This window comes from Delphinus delphis, chromosome 7 (genome assembly GCF_949987515.2).
Source record: "Delphinus delphis chromosome 7, mDelDel1.2, whole genome shotgun sequence".
Lineage (NCBI taxonomy): Eukaryota > Metazoa > Chordata > Mammalia > Artiodactyla > Delphinidae > Delphinus > Delphinus delphis.
This window is the reverse complement of record NC_082689.1, coordinates 92,309,235-92,330,819: the sequence shown is the minus strand read 5'-3', so window position 1 is coordinate 92,330,819 and position 21,585 is coordinate 92,309,235.

The following is a 21,585-nucleotide window of genomic DNA, read 5'->3' as shown; positions in this document are numbered from 1 at the left end:
CACCTTTCAGATCAGGAGACTGATACTGGAGAGGAGTCGCTCTCGCTTTACCCAGGGCAGGTGTGCAGTAAATTGGACCAGGTTGCATAACTAATTAGAGGAAAAGCTGTGGCCATAACTTGGGTCCTGTGACTCCAGGCCAATTGTTCTTTGCTGGGTTGCATCATTTAAATTTCGAGAAGAAGGATTAAGCCCTTATTAATAGGATGAGGCACACATGCTGGGAATCTAAATTAATCAGGACCGGAAAGCCAGGAAGATCCTGGGGGAAAATATTGGTGTGTGGGTGAAGCCAGGTGAAAGAGGGATGGATTATATATTAGGTGAAAACTTTGTCTAGAATTTATTTTTATTGGAAGCATATACGTTATATTTTCCTATGCTTTGCCACTTTTTATATATAGAATAATTATACATTAAAACATTCCTTTAAAAAGTCGTCTTCTCTCTTGCCTCCTTTTATCTTTTTAAAATATATTTATCATACAAGCTTTAAGTTGTGACCCCACAGGGTGTCATTGTCGGTGACTGTGTTTGTGGCTTGGTTTATGTTCACACACAAATCTCGTTGCTTTTCCTACCAGGCCTTCTGCTTCTTTTCTTTCTCTAGGTACCAGATGCCTTTTTCTTTCTTGTGCACTCATGTGTGAGCACACACACACACACACACACACACACACACTCCCTCCCTCCCTCCCTCCCTCCCTCTCCATGTGCGTAAACAAAGATTGAGCTGAAGTGAAATACTGTGTGACATATGGTACCTGAAAAACTAGAGTCTCAATAGCAGGGCTGTAATCAAGGGTGCAGATGTTTGGCGTTTGACAAATGAAATGTTTTATGTAAAACTGTTTTAGTATATTAAGTTAAAAGATGGAAAATTAGCTGCATACTGTAATGAACATTTTTTTTCCATTGTAAATGAATAAAATGGGGAACTTAACCAAACAAATAAGTTTGGCCCTCAGTGATCTTCTGAATATGTTTTTTTCAAGTATTCAGATTTCATTTTTACTTCCTCTTGGGGGTTCTTTGTGTCTGCCTTTATTATTCAGCCTACATAGACAGTGCATTAAGGTGTTTTGAGTTTCGCTAACCTTAAAGTATTTGGAAATAGAATTCCAGTTAAGATACTGCAATGTTTTCTTTCTCCACTGTCAGAGTTCACTGTGAGTGCACATTTTTTTCTTCTCTTTACCCTTTCAGACTTTTCAGTTCCTCATTTTCTTCCAGGTTCTAAAACCTCTTTCCCTTCTACATATTTTACTTAGATGATTCAAATGGACAGTGGCTTATTTTTTCCAAATGTATTTCATTGGTTGTATTATTGTTATTGCATTTAGTGCGATACGTGACTTCTTCCTTACTTACACCCTGTCCAGAATTGCTCTGAGTTTAATGCTTGATAATTTCTTACTCTATCTTGATTGTACATCTCTTGAAATTAGGAGTTAGATCTTGTGGCATATGATACATAAATACCCATTGATACATTTTTAGATTGTTTTTAGAAAAGGAAGGAGTCACATTACTTAACAGAAGATGACATATGTGGATCAATTATAAGTACACGAAACATTCATCAGCTGGTAACTGCCATCAGTAAAACTATTTGGCTTTTCTTCTCACAGTCTTTTGGAACTGTGCCCCCATTTCCTAGTTTGCCATGTTTGGATGGTGCCGTAGGCCTGCAGAATAATCCTTTTCAGCTGTGTTCACTTTGCCAATGGATTTTTTTTCTGATCCTCTTTTCATCAGAGGCAACTCAAAATGATATTTCCTAATAGTATCTTTACATTAAGAAGAAATAAGGATCTTAACTAAAGATTAAAAATAATATATGTACATATTTAGTAACTAATATTTTTGATGTACAATATTATGTAAGTTTCAGGTGTACAACATAATGATTTACAATTTTTAAAGGTTATACTCCATTTATGGTTATAAAATATTCGCTGTATTCCCTGTGCTGTACAATATATCCTTGTAGCTTATTTATCTTATTACATAGTAGTTGATGTCTCTTAATCTCCTACCCCTATCTTGCCCTTCCCCCCTTAACTTTCCCAACTGGTAACCAATAGTTTGTTCTCTGTATCTGTGAGTCTGTTTCTTTTTTGTTATATTCACTAGTTTGTTTTATTTTTTATATTCAACATATAAGTGATATCATGTAGTATTTGTCTTTCTCTGTCTGACTTATTTCACTAAGCATAATACCCTACAAGTCTATCCATGTTGTTTCCAATAGGAAATTCCATTCTTTTTATGGCTGAGTAGTATTCCATTGTGTATATATACTGCATCTTCTTTATCCATTCATCTGTTGATGGATACTTAGGTTGCTTATATACCTTGGCAATTTTAAATAATGCTGCTGTGGACATTGGGGTGCATGTATCTTTTTGAATTAGTGGGCCTTTGGGGGTATATACCCAGGAGTGGAATTACTGGGTCATATGGTAGCTCTGTCTTTTGCTTTTTGAGAAACCTCCATACTGTTTTCCACAGTGGTTGTCCCAGTTTATATTCCTATGAACAGTGTACAAGGGTTCCCTTTTCTCCACATCCTTGCCAACATTTGTTATTTGTGTTCTTTTTGCTGATAGCCATTCTGCATTATTCTGGTGTGAAGTGATAGCTCTTGTGGTTTTAATTTGCATTTCTCTGATGATTAACGATGTTGAGCATTTTTTCATGTACCTCTTGGCCATCTTCTTGGAAAAGTGTATATTCAGGTTTTCTGTCCATTTTGATTGATTTTTTTTGATGTTGAGTTGTGTGAGCTGTTTGTATATTTTGGATATTAATCCCTTGTCAGTTGCATCCTTAGCAAATATTTTCTCCCATTTGGTATGTTGTCTTTTTGCTTTGTTGGTGGTTTCCTTTGCTATGCAAAAGCTTTTAAATTTTATTAGATCCCATTTGTTTATTCTTGCTTTTATTTTTATTTTTTGCTTTAGAAGACAGATACCAAAAAAATATTGGTATGAGTTATGTCAAAAAGTGTTCTGCCTATATTTTCTTCTAAGAGTTTTATGGTTTACAGTCTCACATTTAGGTCATTAATCCATTTGGAGTTTATTTTTGTATACGGTGTTAGAGAATGTTCTAACTTCATTCTTTTACATGTAGCTGTCCAGTTTTCCCAGCACCACTTATTGAAGATACTGTCCTTTCTCCAATGTATATGCTTGCCTTCTTTGTCATAGATTAATTTACCATAAGTGTGTGGGTTGACTTCAGGGCTCTCAGTTCTGTTCCATTGATCTATGTGTCTGTTTCTGTGCCAGTACCATACTGTTTTGATGACTGTGTCTTTGTAGTATAGCCTGAAGTCAGGGAGTGTGATGCCTCCAGCTCTGTTCTGTTTCTCAAGATTGTTTTGGCTATTCAGGGTCTTTTGTATTTCCTTACAAATTTTAAAATTATTTCTTCTAGTTCTGTGAAAAATGCCCTTGGTAATTTGAAAGGGATTGCATTGAATCTGTAGATTGCCTTGGGTAGTATGGTCATTTTAACAATATTAATCCTTCTACTCTGTGAACAAGGTGTATCTTTTCATCTGTGTGTGTCATCTTCAGTTTCTTTCGTCAGTATCTTATAGTTTTCCTAGTACAGGTCTTTTACCTCCTTAGGTAGGTTTATTCCTAGATATTTTAATCTTTTGGATGTGATTGTAAATGGGATTGTTTTATTAATTTCTCTTTCTGATAGTTTGTTGTTAGTGTATAGAAATGCAACAGATTTCTGTGTATTACTTTTGTATCCTGCAACTTTTCTGAATTCATTGATGAGCACTAGCAGTTTTTTGATGGTGGCTTTAGGATTTTCTATGTATAGTATCATGTCATCTACAAACAGTGACAGTTTTACTTCTTCCTTCCCAAGTTTTCCTTTTATTTCTTTTTCTTGTGTAATTGCTATATCTAGGACTTCTGATACTATGTTGAATAAAAGTGGCAAGAGTAAACATCCTTGTCTTGTTCCTGATCTTAGAGGAGATGCTTTCAGCTTTTCACCATTGAGTATGATGCAGGCTTGTCATATATGGCCTTTATTATGTTGAGGTATGTTCCCTCTGTACCCACTTTCCAGAGTTTTTTTTTTTTTATCATAAATGGATGTTGAGTCTTGTCAAGAGCTTTTTCTGCATCTATTAAGACAATCATATGATTTTTAGTCTTCAATTTGGTAATGTGATATATCACATTGATTGATTTGTGGATATTGAAAAAATCCATACATCCCTGGGGTAAATCCCAATTCATCACAGTGTATGATCTTTTTAATGTCTTGTTGAATTTAGTTTGGTAATATTTTGTTGAGGATCTGTGTTCATTATTGATATTGGCCTGTAATTTTCATTTTTTCTTATATCTTTGTCTGATTTTGGTATCATGGTGATGCTGGCCTCATAGAATGAGTTAGGAAGCATTCCTTCCTCTGCAAATTTTGGAATAGTTTGAGAAGGATAAATGTTAACTCTTCTCTAAATGTTTGGTAGAATTCACCTGAGATGTTATCTGTTTTTGGACTTTGTTTTTTTGGGAGTTTATTTTATTACTGATACAGTTTCAATACTGGTAGTTTATCTGTTCATATTTTCTATTCCTGGTTCAGTCTTGGAAGATTGTACATTTCTAGGAATTTGTCCATTTCTTCTAGGTTTTCATTCATCTTTTTATTTCACCCTTACAACAAACTAACCTTATAGATAGGCAGATATTTATATTCTGTTTATTAATGAGGAAACCGAAGTATTAAATCAACAAGCAAAGGCCTTACATCTCTTGGACAGCCGAGTTTGAGCTCCAACCCAAAGGCTTCAGAGCCTTTGGGCTTTTCCCTACACATTTCCACCATGCCTTTGGTGTAACAGTTAGCCCATAAGTGGATACTGATGTGCTTTGAAGTTCCTTATAAAGAGGTGTCCCCCAAAGTAGATGATAAAGGTATTTCTCTGTGGTAAAGATATAATCTATTACAATATATTGCCTAGTAGTAAAGACTTGATCAGTAATCCATGGACATCAGCTCTTGGTGGACCTGCCAAAAGTCAGTGTAGCTAGGAGAAAGGTTCAGTAGTTAGAGGCAAATGGTTTTGGAGGCTTTAGGAGAATTTGAGGCTTTATCAGATATCCCCACTTGGGAGTATGCTTCTTTGTCTTGGCAGATGACCGGTATACCATCTCCCTCTTCTGCCCTAATCCATTTAAGGAAAGGCTTATTCTTCCTCAAAGTCCAACACAGCCCTTCTTTGTGGGCCTTCTCCCGTGTTGCCCAGAACACTGGGTTCTCTTCTTTTTGGGAGACTCCTACAATAACTGTCTGCTGTGCTCATTTAGCACTTAACAAATATTTTGTCTTAATTTTCTTGTAAATGCTCTGCTTTCTCAAAGGGATTTAAGGTGTTTCGAGGATGGAACCATGCTTAAAGTTCTTTGTATTACCAGTTTGACCAAAGTGGATGGATATTGTCCCTGATAGCCCAACCAGTGTGTCACTGGTCATCACAGTCTCCAGCCATTCATATAATCTTTTGCAAAGACAGCTATCATTTGTCTTGCATCTAGCATGTAGCAGGCAGTATGCAAGATCCTTATAGTATTGGTCTCTTCAATTTATAGTTGAGATACTGAAACTCAGGAATTTAAGTAACTTGCCCATTAAGTAAAAGACTTGGGATGTACTCTTTCTTCCACCACTGTCTTTTGGGGCCTGCCCAGTGTCCTCTAGATATAACTTGAATCTTGCTTTCGTCTTTGCCGTCTGTTGAGGGTATTGGTAGCTAGGTCAGAATTTGTGGACTTTCCAGATAAAATCATCACTCTTTGAATAATCTGTTAATGGACTCTGTGATAGATGATTATCATACAGGTAGAAATTAAGCCTCCAAGTTTAAAAGTAAAGGGCAATTAGGTGCATGGATCTTGATTATTTTCTACAGACTTCTCTCTCTCTCTCTCTCTCTCTTTTTAAAGCAGTTAGCTGTTTGGTACTTTAATGACCCATCTTTTTCCTTTTTAGATTTAAGACAATAATTAGAACTAATCTTGGCTGGATAACTATGAAGGGTCAAGTGTGGGTCTCATAATTTAAAGGACTCTGTAAAGAATATTGTGAGAAATATCCTACTTTGCGATTTTACGTTTACGTATTCAGAGCCAGGTTTCTAAAAAGTGCTGATTTAGAACCTGGTTCATAGAAGGGAGTGTTTTTCACTCAGGCAAAGTGCAAAAGGCCAGTGGAATAATTTAGACTATCATTAAACATCCTTTTTCTTTTCCCTCATGTGTGCACTCACTCAGCCAGCCTTTGATTAGGACGAGGGAATGAAAGGGGCTTAGGCTCAGGTGGAAGCAAAGTTTGTTGAGACACAGATAATCACTTGAATTCATAAAAATGATCAAATTCACTAAAATTAAAATACTAAAAATATTCACCGTAATTTTCAGTGCTTGTCTAAAATGTATGGCATAGCCTCCAAATTCTCCCAAAATATTTTTGAGATTTATTACTGGAATTTCAGAGTTCAATAATGTAGCCAGAACTGATATCCAAACTTTTTCCTGCTGAGCAGTTGTTCTCATGACTAACATGTAGCTAGTGCACAGCCCTATGACCACAATGGTTATCAAAATATGGAAATACTTCCCTAGTGGTTGGTAAAAGTCACTGCCCCTGCCTGCTGAAGTTTCTCATAATCCAAGAGCTAAAGGATTACTATCTAGTACCATAGAGGCCACCAAGGACCCTGCTCCTTGCCAGCTCCTCTTGGTGGCTGTTTTGACTGTCACCCTGGGTTGTTTTTGCTCAGTCTCTCTGCCGTGGAACAGGCACAGATTTGTAGCTCAGTGGTTATGGCTTTTTCCTCTTCCTTGCCAAGCTGAGAGCTGGCTTTTGAATGTTGTTTCACAGACATTGTTCCAGTTTAAAATTAGTAGTAGAGTCTTCCAAGTGGTAGACACACGCCTTTAGAAAGCCCCATATATCTAGGCAAGAGTGAGTGCAGTTATGCTTGTTTTTGCTTTCTTTTTTTGTCGTTAGCATTATTTCCCAAAGGAATGCATGTAGATTGACTGTGTGAAATATTAGTGGAATTCTCAGAATTTTGTGCTGGAGGTGTTTAGGATTGGGGATTGTAGGTTTGATATCTGTGAGTGTAGATGCAAATGCATTCTATTTGAATTGCTTTGACTCCAAGATTTGCTTTTGATTCCAAGATTGATTAAGAGAAGAGGACCTTGGTGGCTTCTGACAAATTTATGTTACCTTCTGTATTTTGTGCTGCAATAAAATGTTTTAAATCATTAATGCAACAAGGTTGGATATAAATAGGGAAGAAATTAAACTAATCTCATCAAAGTTATTTAGGAAGTTTCTGACTATACTCTTTAATCTTTGTTTCAGAAAACAGCAGACTGCATTATTAAAAAGGAGCTCATTGCATGTGGGAAGAGCCTTCAGCGGGTGTCTGTTTTCAAATATGAAAATAAAGAATTTGAAGTTAATTTCAGAGCTGAAGAAATTGCTAGTCAAAACAGTGTAGGCCATTTTGGAAATGTTATTACATTTTTAAAAACATTTATTAAAAAAACGTGTATGTGTGCTGCTATACAAACATCCCATGGGTGTAATCACAAATGAGAATTTCACTGATGCTGAGCTACAGCTACAAATTGGACAAAGATATTAATTTGGTCTCCTTTTTTGAGTTGGTACATACTCAACTCTTGCCAGAGTTGAGAAGAGAGAACTGAGGAGCCCTTTTCCATCTTCACTGTCAGGAGCGGTGTGTGTGTGTGTGTGTGTGTGTGTGTGTGCGCGCGCTCGCGCATAGTTAGCAGGGTTGCGATTCATTAGTTTATGTACATTAACATTTTATATGCATTATGACAATCAGCAAAACCACCTTGCAGCCTAATATCCTCCCAGGGAGTTAAGCACTTTGCTGGCTGCTCTTTCCCCATCACTTTTCCTCGATCCCCCTCTGCAACCTCATCCTTTGTTGGCTTCAAAGTGTTGAAGTGCTCCAGGACTCAGCTCTTGGACCACTCTTTTTATGTAACTACTCCTGTTCCTTAGGTGGTTTCATCCAATCCTATAGCTTGAAATGTCATCTATATGCTAAAGATGTCCATATTTTTATTTCTAGCCCCAGTAGCTCGTGAGATTCAGACTTTTGTGTCCATTGTCTGCTGTACATCTCCCCTTGGATGTCTAAAATCATCTCAAGTCTAGTGTGTCTGAAATAATAACTATTGATTCCTGCCCATCTTGCTTCTCTTCTGTCTTCCCCACCTCAGTGAATGGCATTACCATTTACCCAGTTCCTCAGGCCAAAAAACACAGGGATTCATCTCGAACTTTCTCTTTCTCACTGTTCATTTCACATTCAGTCTCTTAGCAAGTCCTGTCACTACACTTTCGAGGTATATCCCACATGTATCACGTAATAAATCATAACAGTTCACCTGTTTTCCTAGATTGGACTGACTTCATCTTCTCCAAAGTTGTGTCCACCCTTAACCTGCTGGTGGCCACCCCCTATATTCACAGGGAACCACTGAAAATATAAAATGAATCTGCCACCCCCTGTCTTCCAAAGGCTTCCTGTCCTACTGAGAATGGAATCTTAAGTCCTTATCCTGGCCTGCAAGGTCGGCCATGGTCTGGCCATTGCCTCTGGCCCTGTACTCGTTTTCTCCCGCTTCTCTTCTGCCCCATGTCATTCACTCTTCTTTAGCTTTACTGGTCTCCCTTCTGGCCACCAGCTTTCTATCTCAGGGCCTCATTTCTGTCTGGCTGCAACCTGCTTCTCCCAGTTATAGGCATGGCTTACTCCCTGCCCTCATTCAGCCCTCCTTTCCCTTCCCCCAGATGCCTGCAGGGCTTCCTTCCTCATCTCATTCAGAACTCAGTTCTGGACTACTTTAGTTAAAATAGTGATCCTATTACTCTTTATCACTGCTAAGTATTTTATAGCACTTCTCCTTACCTGAAGTCACATTGCCTGTTTCACTTGTTTGCTCATTGTCTGTCTCCTCGGAAAGTATGGATACTCCCTTTGGACATGGCACAGTGTGTCTCTGTTGCTGTGTCTCCAGCATGTGATGAATGAATGAATAAATGATATAATTATGTTAATCTTTCTTCCTTGATATCCTTACCCATCTAATTTTCATCTTGTGATGATTTAAACTGTCTCTTTATATCCCAGCCTGTGTTGCTATGAATACTCAACAATGTTCTGGTCCCTTTAGAACAGAGGAGCATCTGATTTAAGAGGCAGCAAAAAAAAGCATAATGGGTCCAGGCACAGGACTTGGAAAGAAACAGACCTGAGTTTAACGCTGGCTGTCTAATTACTGACTTTGCGGATTTTGGACAATTTAATTCACTTCCCCTGATCTCATTCCTTATTTTAAACTGGGGGTAATGACACCACACTCATTTGTTTGTGGTAAAGAATAAATAAAATCATGTATGTAGAGCTCCTAGTTTATAGTTAAGGCTCAGATAGGGTACTTGCTGTTACTATTAGTTTTGGTATGAAAGAATTGTGCAAACAAGTTTTTTGGTGATCACATCATCGCTCATCAAGCAATCACATTTGTCAGTCTTTTTTTGTTTGGTGATCTGGTTGTGATTCTGGGTTTTTGTTAGGATCCGCTTTGTTGGGTTGTGATTTGGATGTAGAGGGAAGGGGGGGGCCAGTTTGCTTGATCATTCCTAATTAAGAAGGGTGGTATTTGGGGCTCAGATAGAGGCACAGTGGCCTTTTATCATTTACACATGTAGTAGAGTCAGTATTTAAGCTAATACAAGTGAAGCTGTGTAATAAATGTAGTTCTTGTACTTTCTGTAATTGATCTCATCTTGCTTGTCAGCTTCCCTCCACCAGGTGCCAAGTTTGGGGAAACATACACTTGTTAATTAAGGGCATACCAGTCTCTTTTCATTAAATAAAGGTGGAGGGGGTTGCGCTATTTTGGTCATTTAATTTTTTGCAGGTAAAAATTTTTTTCCTGAGTTTCTCTGCTCTCCTCGTCCTCCTTCCCAGGATCGGGTCCACGTGGCAAGAGAGGCGTGTGAGACTGGCACCCTGGTTTCTGGGCCTGTTTTGGAGTCTGATGGGCTGTGGCTATTTGGCCCTGGCCATCTGGCATTGTGCCTGCAGGGGTGTGACAGGCCTGCCCTACATTTGGGGGCTGGGGCACTGCTGCTGAAGTCTGTTGGGGTTTTTTTGGTTAAAAAAATCTCCATTTCCTGCCTGAGGTCTCCACCAGCCTTGTCTATACGTAAAGGTCTCTTCAGGTTCCTTTATTGTCTCAGCTCCTGGAGAGCCCTGAGCGGCGGGGAGGAGGCCAGGACCTCTCCGCTGCTTCGCCTCACCAGGCTGAAAGTCCAGAGTCAGCGAGAGAACGCGCTGACCCAGTTCCAAGCCTTTGTCATCCATTTCTAAATCACCTTTGAAACACTCCTGTGTTTCCCCCATGCCATATTGGACAAAGGAGCTGGCAGATTTTCCTAGACACTGCTGGGAGAAGCAAAGATCAGGCGGCCCTTACAGTGGAGTTTCCTTCTCCACTTGAGGATTTCTACCCCCTCCCCACTGCCTGAGGGTCACTCCTGGCTGGGAGGATGCTCCTTTCATCTGTTGCTTCTCCCTCTCTCTCCATAGTTGCTCCTAAGGAGAACCAGGGGAAGAATTATTCCTTCTGCTTCTGCTCAGGTGCAAGCTTCCCTGGGATCACATCCTCCATCCCCAGAACTTTATGGCTTATTGTAAAACTCTGTGATCTGAATTCAACAGGTTTACTTTTCTTACATAAGTGGGGAGTTTCTAATTGTAATAGAGAAAACCTAGGATTTTCAGTTTTGCTAGAAAACCTTGACCTTGTAATTATTGTCTCATTATGGACTCATTAACTGAAGCGGGAGAGTCCGCATCCAGCATTGATCTTCTTCCTCCAGGCTGAACCCTCCCTCCTCTTCTCAGGAGACACTTGACCTTAAAAGCGAGAGGTGCAAGGGGAAAAGATTTTCAAAGGAATGATCAAAGCCTCTCTTTAATGTATTGATGATATCACTGCATTAAAGTGTTTTGTAATCCCCTTTTCCTCCTGGCTCTGTGGCTCCTGCTGAGCATGTAGATCTCACCTGTTTATGTTTTTTTTTTGCTAATTTCATGGTAAGCAGCAAAGAAATCAAACAGATCTGGAAAGATGCATATACCTGAGTAGAGTCAGTGGGCTTTAAAATGACATCTTTTACGTATATGTCTTATGTACATGTCTTATTTCAAGGACGTGTGTTCAATAAGCGTTTTTTAAAAATCACAGTAACATCTTTTAATCTAGAATTTTGAACATTTTTCATTTATCAAGGATTAGTTACAAAGTATTTAAAACATATTCAATATTCTGCTTAAATTGAAGCAGCTAAGTCTTCAGTAGCTAGTATAGGTTAAACCTTTATTCAGTAAGCATTTATTGACTGCTATATGTGTGATATTGTATTATGATTCTGGGGATATTAAATTGAAATGACACGGATTTTAGCTTTAAGGAGAATGCAGTTTAGTAAAGAAAACAGGCAGATAAAAGAATAAGTACAAGCCAGATTGATAGCACAGCTGTAAGAAGACATACAGAGTACAGAAAGGGGTAAGGGCACTTCTGTTGGGTAGTTGCAGGGCAGGTCAGGATAGGCTCTCTGGGGAGTTTACCACTGGGTCGGAGGTTGAAGAAAATCTTGGCAGACAGGCAGAAGGGGAACTGTGTAAGCAGAGGCAATGAGGAAAACATGGTCAGTTTCAGGGACTCTAAATAGATTTATATGTTTGGGGCATAGGAATTTTGAGAAACTGTCAAGAAATGAGGTTGTCAGAGGTCAGTAGGGTCAGATCACCAATGGCCTCCGATGTCTTGCAAAGGAGTTTGAACTTTATCCTAAAAATGGGGGCCACTGGAGAATTTTAAACATAGGAAGGGTATGGTCTGACTGAGTTCCAGAGAATTTGCTCTGGGTGTTGCCTGGAGAATTTCCTCTCGGGGAGTGAGCCTGCTGGGAATCCAGGTAGCAAGTGGCAAAGACTACAGGGGAAAAGGGAAAAAGAGACCAGAGGCATGCAGTATGTAAAGTGACAGGACAGGAGGTTAGGACAGGCTGTGGAAAATGAGAGGGAAATATGGAATGACTCCAGAGTTTTTGGTGTGTATGATTAGACAGTTGGTGGTGTTACCAAAGAACAGGGAAAACAGCAAGAAGAGCTTTCTAAACTGTCATCCATGCAGCTAGCATTTATTAAGCACATGCTGTGTGCCATGTCCTTGGTGTTCCTTACTCTTAGTTAAGTCTTCTAATAGCCCTATGAGGTAAGAACCATCACCATCCCCCATTTTACATACCAGGAACCAGAGCTCCAAAGTGTTCGATGCCTTGGCCAAAGTCACAAACTACAAGTGTCAGAGCCAAGATTTGAACCCAGTCTTACTGACTTCATAATCTGCTTTAAAATATTATGAATTTGTATATTAATAAATATTATAAATTTGTATATTTATTATCTATTTTAAAGGAAATGATCACTCATTATATAAATGAGAAAATATCTAAAAACAGGAACAAGAAAAAAATGGTCGTTCAGGGTCTTGCTACACAAAAAACCAAGTCGTGGCTTTATTGTTCTTGGTGAACTTTCAATTGGGGCGAGGGGGAATTTGAGCTGGGGGTATCTTCCAGGTGCTTGAATACATGAGTCTAGGTCTCAGACTAGTAATCAGAGCCAGAGGAAAATATTTGAAAATCATCAGTAGATATTGATAGGTTTGGAAACCTGTCAATAAAATAAAAAATGGAGAAAATAAATTTTAAAAAAGCACAATGAAATCTTACTCAACTCTCGCAACTGTATGGACCGTAACCCTCTACGAAGAAAATAAAGATTTTTAGATTTTGCTTGAAGAAATGACAGGATCAGTTTGTATAAGCACATTTATCTGGAATCTCATGAGACAGTTTTTCTCAACGATTCTGGAGCTTTCTAGTGTTTTCCCGTGTTAGTCTATTGCTAATTTGTCAGTGTCTCCTGCTTCACCAATAATGGAACGTAAGTCCTCCTAGCAGGCTAATTGAATTATAAAAATGACACTCTAGGCAGGGTAGTCTGTGGAAGCATGAATTTGTCAAATAAAAGGATTTAAAGACAATTGCTTTTAAAGAATAGCTTGCACTCTTGTGCCTTTTTCATCCAGATGATTTCTCTGTTTTGGGGAAAATATCAGTGTTCATCATTGTTAAGTCAGGGGAAAAAAAGCTGCACGGGGTTATTTTATGGGTGTCAAAAGCTACACAGGAAGTAAAGAATACCATGAGGTACTGTCAGTGTGAAACAGTTTGTATTCCTTGTACCTTGTCCAAAAATAATTGACTCATTAATCTCAACTATGTTAATCTGGCCCCATTATGAGGGTCAAAGATAGGTTAATTCTAATAAGCGGATGAATACCAGTTCATAAATAGGCATGCATTTAACAGATATTATCTTAGCAAGAAAGCAATAATGAGAACAATTATTTAGGGAAGTGATTTCAGGGAAAAAAATGCCGTAAATGCAACCTCCAGTTTCTGCCTCTGGATCATCAGGAGAATAAAAGGTGAGCTTTGTTCCTAAAATTGACATTTGAAAGCGGAGTGCAGAGTAGATTTCTCTTTTCTTTGGGAAAATACTTCTGAGAATAATAAACAAAATGTTTTCACTAAGGGAGCAATAATTTCACCCAAATCCCAGTACAGTGGGGATGGAGAAATATGGGGATTTGACATCAGATTGTTTGGCTTTGATCCCATCACTTCACTACTTGACTTTGGCCAAGTAATTTCATCGTTACAGGTCTCTGTTTCTTTCTCCATGAAGTGCGGTGATATTTCACAGGTTTATTTTAGGGATTGTACAAGAAAATATATGTGAGAGCATCAAACACAATCCTTCACGTACTATAATTGTTCAGTAAGTGTTCTTTTTCTCCCTGAATAATGAACTCTAATCAGGTAGTTGTTGGCATGGTCTCCCTTTCCAAAAAAATGTTATTGTAATTTTGAATTTGAGCAAAGTAACTGTTCACTCATACCAGTGGTTTCTTTCTTTTTGCTTTTTCCTTTGGTTCCTACTAAGACATTGCTTTCTTCTCTTTCATATACCTGAACAGCGTTAAAGCACTGTTTATACCTCTATTGTCAAGGGTAGTCATTCATTTGCAGTCAGACAATGTCCCATTGTTATAGTTACTGGTGCCTGTTGGGGGAAAGTTAGAATTTTATCAAGTCTGCTTAAATATTACGTTTCTTACATACATTTCCCAAGAGGAATTCTAGATTCGTCTAAAGTTATCTCTGATGATACTTGTGTTAATATGCTTATTCCTCATAATGGAATCATATTCATGAATGTCCCATTATTCTTTTCTCTTGCATCATAACCATCCCACTGCATAGGTAAACCATAAAAATGGAAAAAAATTAAATAAAAAATTTTAACACTCAAGGGAAAATTAAGAATTGACAATATGCCATGTGCTTCCTTATGGGTGACTTTTGATAGATAAGACAGAATTATTGCCGTACTCCAGTAGAAGAGACAGATATATGAAGAACCAATGGCAAACACAGTGCTATAATGGAGTCATGTATCTGTTATTTTTGATATCTAAAGATGATCCATGTGCAGTAACTTATCCCCTGGTTTGCAGATAAAAGGCACATGTGGGGCTTCCCTGGTGGCGCAGTGGTTGAGAGTCCGCCTGCCGATGCAGGGGATACGGGTTCGTGCCCGGTCCGGGAAGATCCCACATGCCGCGGAGCGGCTGGGCCCGTGAGCCATGGCCGCTGAACCTGCGCGTCCGGAGCCTGTGCTGCGCAGCGGGAGGGGCCGGAGCAGTGACAGGCCGGCGTACAGCAAAAAAAAAGGCACATGTGTTAGTAAGCCCGTTTTTCTGTACTGGGCAGGTGAGGAGGTGTCCGGAATAGGGCACCCTGACAGTTTTGAGGTGGCTGCTTATCTGCTGTATTGTCATGTAGTTGGGTGGTTCTGGGATACTCCTTGTTCTCCTAGGAGCGCAGGGGTCCCTTCTGAGCTCTAGTTTACTCCAGTTGCATGATAGCAGTGTGTAAAGTAGTAATTAAGGATCATCCATCATGGATTGCAGACTGTACTCCGAGAGGCCCGAGGGCTTTCTGGGACAGAGAGCACAGTGCTCCCCACACCCTTTGGCCAGAGGTCCATGACTTTTATTTTTTTTTTTAGATGTAGGGCTTCTGTATATGGTTTTGTTTCTGAGAAAGTTGTATTAGGGTCCAGTCAGGCAGACAAAAATCATTCTTGATATTTCCAACAGAGAGAATTTAACACAGGGGTTTGGTAACATAGGTGATGGAAGAGCCAAAGAAGCCAAACAGTGGACAATGTGGCAACTAGGAAGTGACTGCCATTCCTGAGTCTGGAGAAACAAGGGGAGGGAGAGGTGTTGCTGAAGCCCAGGAGCTGGGGCCACTCGGTAGAGGCTGGGATTGTGGTTGGCCCACCTATTGGATGCTGGATCTCCAGAGGGTGGGATTTTTCAGCAGGAGCTGGAACCAGGGAGGAGAGGCCAAACAGAGAGACAGGGCAAGAAGTACCCTGGCTTGTCCTTTCCTCCTGCTCTCTAATCACCTCCTGCTGGAACCTAGTAAGGGGGTTGGAAACTTGTGAAAGGTAGTTTGTCAGAGAAGGGTCAAGATTGAACCTGAGTGCAAACAGGTGATGAGCGCTGAGACCAGCGTGAAGGTGGGCCCTTCTTTAGGCAACAACTAGCTGCAGGAAGGGTGGTCAGTAGACAGCTTTAAACTGTCAGCTGTTTCAGTTTGTCTCAGCTCCAGAGAGCCAGCTGGCCTGCGGTTACACCCAACTTGGGCAGCCCACATCTGCTGCCTGAGTTAGAAAACGTGTAAGGGCCCAGTAATCTGAGTTGGAGGTGGCACAACCCTAAGAGCAATGTTCTCTCCACAACTCCAACGTGGGTTGGAGACTTTGTCAAGTCTGAAGGGCAATTTGACTTCTCCCTGGTCCCAATTCTGCTTCCTCCTTCTTCCTTTCACAGATGTTGATACCTCATAATTATCTTGTACCCCAAACTCCATTTCAGCATCTGCTTCTAGATAACTTGAACTTGGACACAGACATAGTTAGCAATTCAAACCTCAGACAGGATCCAGGACAGAGGGAGAAAAGAACACGTTGTAGATCTGGGAGGGGAAACCAGATTGTAGTTCTCTTTACAAATTAGAGAAGTACCAGAAAAGGGCAAGTCCTCTGAGCTTTGGGACCTTGGGCCCATCATCGTGGAGGAGAAGAAAGGAGTGTGTGGTTGGATAGGTGGGTGGCTGTGAAGGAGGGATTCTGGAAGACATGAAGAGCTCAGTCGAAGGTGTAATAGTGGGAGTTCTCATGCTTAGTGCAAGAGGTAGTGCAAGAATTTAGGACCTGTCCTGGGTCCTAAATTCTGCTCCAGGGGCGGACTAGGAGCCACGATAAGAGAAAGAGTTTTTTCTTTTACACTTTGCAGCCTCTGGGGAAACATATTTCACAGTATGGCAGAAAGAGGTGTGCAGATTTTAAATAAGCTGTCTTACAAGATTTTGTATACTGATTCATTTTTTTTCTTGCCCCATAAAAACCTTAAATCACAAAAGCATCATTGAGCCAGGTAGAAAAAGTCATTGTTTAAATACAAATTCTTTTTACTTACTGGGATTTCATATTAGAAACAAAGAAAATCAGAAAGGCATGATGGTAAGACATTACATAATGGAATTATTATGAACTTTGGTATAGGAAAGGAATTGTATGGTAGTACACAGAGGCAAGGTGTGCTTTTTCTGTTTCTTCCAGAGTAGATTTAGGTGGTCTGTGAGCATGAATTTATCATGCTAAAGAAGATAACTAAAGAAGATAACTATGCTAAAAATGCAAGTAATATTTTATAGCTATGTTGAGGAAGAGAGGTATCATCAAAAGTTATTCCCGAACATTTGGGAGCTTAAATGGGAAGTTCCTACTGATCTCTTGGGACATTATAAAACTCTAGGATATGTTGTATACACAGAAGGCGTGTTTGGACCATTGCCATTACTGGTCACGGTGGGTGGCCTGAGGAGGGCACTCTGGTGAGCGCAGGAGGTGGTCAGATATCTCCTGTCACTGACCCTCATCTTGGCCCTGAGAACACTCCTTAGATTCCTGAGATCAACTAGAGATTTTCTGTTTTTATTCATGATGTATGCTTACCACCAGGGGTTGAATCGAGAGTGGAAAGCCTTCCTGATAACATGAGGCCCCTGTTGCCATGGCTAGCCACATCCATAGCAATCTGAGCTTGGAGAAGTGGCCTTACCAGGGCATTGCCTCTTCTGATAGGGATCTAAATATGGTGACCAAGGAGACACCAGGTACCGAGACAAATGTCTGAAAGCCACTCTTAGGCTTCTCTTTTATGCTTAGTGTCGTGTGGGAAAGGAACCATAACTAGGGAAGGCAATCACTTTGTTCAATACAGAAATGAAAACACTTTCTGCTACGGTGATTTGATAATAAAATTTATGTATTGCAAGAAGCAGGAGCAACACCCCAGTACCTGCCTGATTTTCTTTAGCTACGAAGCTGAGGCTAAATAATCAACATGAGAATTGTTTATAGATGCCCTTGTTTTATTAAAAAGCACTTGGTGATTCCACTTTAACCTTACGTGGTAATTCATCCAGAGTATAAGCAGCAAAGACATCATTCTAATTATACATTAAAAATTGCCCTACTAGGATATAACTTTTTTACTGCTGTGATGTAGAATTCAGGGAGAATATGACCCGAGCTTGGTATTCGGAAAAGACAGTCACGCGTTGAAGCACTGTGTGGGTTTTATGACACACAAATTTCCATATTACCTTTAGCACAGCATTAGAATTTACTAGCAACTCTCTTTCCTAGGACTCTATTGATGTGCAGTAAATATCAGTAATAAAAATAATGGCGAAAAGTTGAGATTTCAATTTTGATAGATCCGACTGGATCCATGGGTAAGCACATGGGTTATTTAGAGTTTATGTGAAGCTTCGTTCTGCCCCCAGGAGACACATTTGAAAAGTTTTCGTCTGACACAGTTTCCCTCTGTGCTCCACACTCCCCCCACCCTCCCAGCCACGGAAGACTTTTATTGCTGAATTTAAGGTGGGAATGAAGATGTATCGTGAACACACGTTAGTGTGGATAAATGAAATCATTTTGATTTGGAATAAACCTTCTGGCCAGGAAGCCTGCTACCCTGTTTAAAAGATACTCTGGGGCTGCCTAAGGTGCCAGTATGCTAATACACTCATGGAGAACCAAGAATAAGCCCAGAATAAGAAAGTCAGATTTGGCCAGTAGAATCTGAGAGTGGATCTTCCATGATGGAGATGAATATATATTGAGGACTGTTTGAGTTTAGTTCCATTTAGAACTCTCTGCAAGGCAGTCTTAGAGTCAAGAAGCCTCTTTCTGTTGAGTGAGACTATAGGCTGAGAGGGGAAATATCTGGGCCAATATTTTGGGCCATCTGGGATGTTTGTTTCCTAGGCCAAGGGGATGGGTATTCCTGGGAGGGGCACCATGCCTTTCAGAGAAAGTCTTTAGTGGCCAGTTTGGAAAAAGGTACATTTATATCTGGATTTATTGTTAACTTTGAAATGGTACACTGTGCGTTTTTCATATACAGTGTATTATTGTTCCTTTAAGAGATTTCTCCGTAGTAAGCCTGAGTAAGAGATGTATGTATGTGATTGTCTGCTGATTCTCAAGAGGGGCTCAGAATCCTTGAACTTGATAGGGTCTCTGTCACTGCCCACATATAGCTCTACCTAAGTCCCACCCTTCAAAACCATGTCCAAGGGCATGCCAGCAGATCTTTGGGTTTTGAGATTCTTGTCTATGGCTTTGATTTTTATTTCAGATACTGGCAGGTCCTTTCTCCACTTCAGGCTTTTATTTAGTTTGAGTGAATACCTTAGAAGCAAAACATGTGGAATCCTAAAACCACAGAGCCCATTTCCACCTCATTCATCTCTTCTTACAGTAAGACATTTGCTAAGATTGCAGTGTGCATTCCAAAGTTCTTCCCATGCCATCCCGGGTTGTCTATCATGGAATTTTGGGGTGGAAGGGACCTAAAAGTTCATCATGTGGACTCTCCTCCTCTATGCTTTGAAGAACCTTCTGCAAGTACAGAGACCATTATTTAAAGCATCAAGGATGTAAGGGATCTCAGAGGTCTTCTAATTCAGGCTGCAGGCCAATGTACGAATTCCTTGCATAGCATGCCTCTGGCAGGTGTGGTCAGGGCACTACAACTAACACTGGGCTATTCTTGAGATCTGGAAACTGGGATCTCCTATGACGTAACCCAGGGCTTCTCAACTGTAGCCTGTATCCCCATCACCTGCAAGACTTGTGAAACACAGATTGCTGGACGCACCTCTGTGGTTTCTGATTCAGTAGGCCTGGGATGAGGCCCTAGAATTAGCATTTCTAACAAGTTTCCAGGAGCTGCTAGTGCAGAGACCATACTTTGAGAACCAAGATATATAACCTACAGCTTTGGATGGTTCCTGGGACTTGAAAATGAACAAAAGAACATGTAATAAGAAGACAGATGCTAACTCAGGTGTACAATATAAATTCTAATAACTTTTTCAAGTATGTTTCTCATTTGAAAAAATCTTAATTTTAGATTTTATTATGCTCCTCTGAATGTATTTGTTGAGAGCAATGAAGACTTAAGACCTAAGCGTTTATTAGATCATTTTTATTCATTTTTGCCAAGGAGTAAGTCTGCCAATCATTTGGAGAAAGCTGTAGGGGTTTTAGTTATGCAAAGTTTTGTTGAGGATGAAATGTCCTTATTCTCTTGAAAGTTTGTTCAGAGATGCATTAGATTGAACAGGATTTTTAGTGGTTTCAAAATTCATAATTAAATTCTTACTCTGTGATCACAGATTCCCAATTTCTTCTCCTCTTCTCTTTTCCTCTCTCCTCTGGTTTTAGAGAATGATAACATTGACAACAATAGCAAAATTTTTCCTATTTGCTTCAGAAATTTTTCTACTAAACAGCAACTACTGTTTATTGTGTGACTGAGTGCCTTTTTATGCCTAGCACTTTAATGTGTGGGGTCTCTGAGTCTCCCAATACTTTTGTTTTTTATTTCTATTTCCCAGGTGAGGAGATTGAGACTAAGAAATGTCACGTGACTTTATTCAAAGACATATGTAGTTTGATATCTTAGGTTGTGAAGACTTGTGTGTTCCTCATTACAAAACACATGTTTTCCACAAATGATACCTCTGGTTTCTGAAGCACTTTGTCTTTGTTAAAATCAGAATTGCTTGAATGAAGCTTAAGATTCTGACATGTCGAGTACCTACTGGATACTGTATATATGTGAGTTCATTTATTTCTCACTATACCCTGTAAATGAAGTAATGTTAACCTCCTTTTGAGAATGAGAATTCTGAAGCCTCAAGAAAGAGTAAGGGACCTACCTAAATAATTTGGGGAACAGTATTTGAACCCAAGTCTTTCTGGATCCTAAATCCACAGTGTTTCCCCGAGCCTTGAAATGGTCTTCCCTTAAATGTTTATTCAAGTTGATGACTGTTGTGCTTGGTTCACCTAAGGATGGTCAGACCTGCCCCTGGGCAGAACAGGAAATCTTCTTGCTGGAGAGATTTGTAGAGTATAGGGAAGCCCTGTCCCCACCCTGCCTCCCTAGTAAACTATTCTGGGGCTGGAGAGCCTGCTATTTTTCCATTAGTGTTTCATAAGTATAAATGCAGCCTTGTTCTCCAGTCGTCTTTTGCAGATGCATCCTCCCTTGGGAGGGCTAATACACTAAAACACCCTCCCAGATTGCATTTCATTCTCTACTGAAAGAAGCTGAATGGTCTTTAGAAAAAAAAAGTTCAGATATTTTTTGTTACAGAATATTAGAGAAATACAGAAAGGTAAAGCGAATAATATAACATTTGTGTATATACCACCCAGCTTTATCAAATCTTAGTAATTTTCTGTATTTGCGTCAGAAGTTTTTCTAATATTCTTTTTAAAAAAAATTTTTTTTATACACTGGAAGCCTCTTATGTTGTTTCAAAACCATTCTTCTTCGCCCCTCTGCTGAGTTAAGCACTAGCCTTTATTTGGTGTTTATAATTCCAATAGGTATTTTGGTACTATTGCTGCGTATATATGCATTTATAGAAAAATATTGTACTGTTTGATGTTTTTAAACTTTACATGAATGTTTTCATGCTTTGTATATCATTCAGCAACTTGCTTTTTCACTCAACCTTACGTATTTGGAGATTTATCGATGTTGATAAATGTAATTTTCGTTCATCAATTTTCACAACTGTTTAATGCTGTATTGTATAAGTACACTAAAGATCATTTATCCATTCTCTTCTGACTGGCCATTTAGGTTGTTTCCATATTTTGCTATTAAAAACAATGAT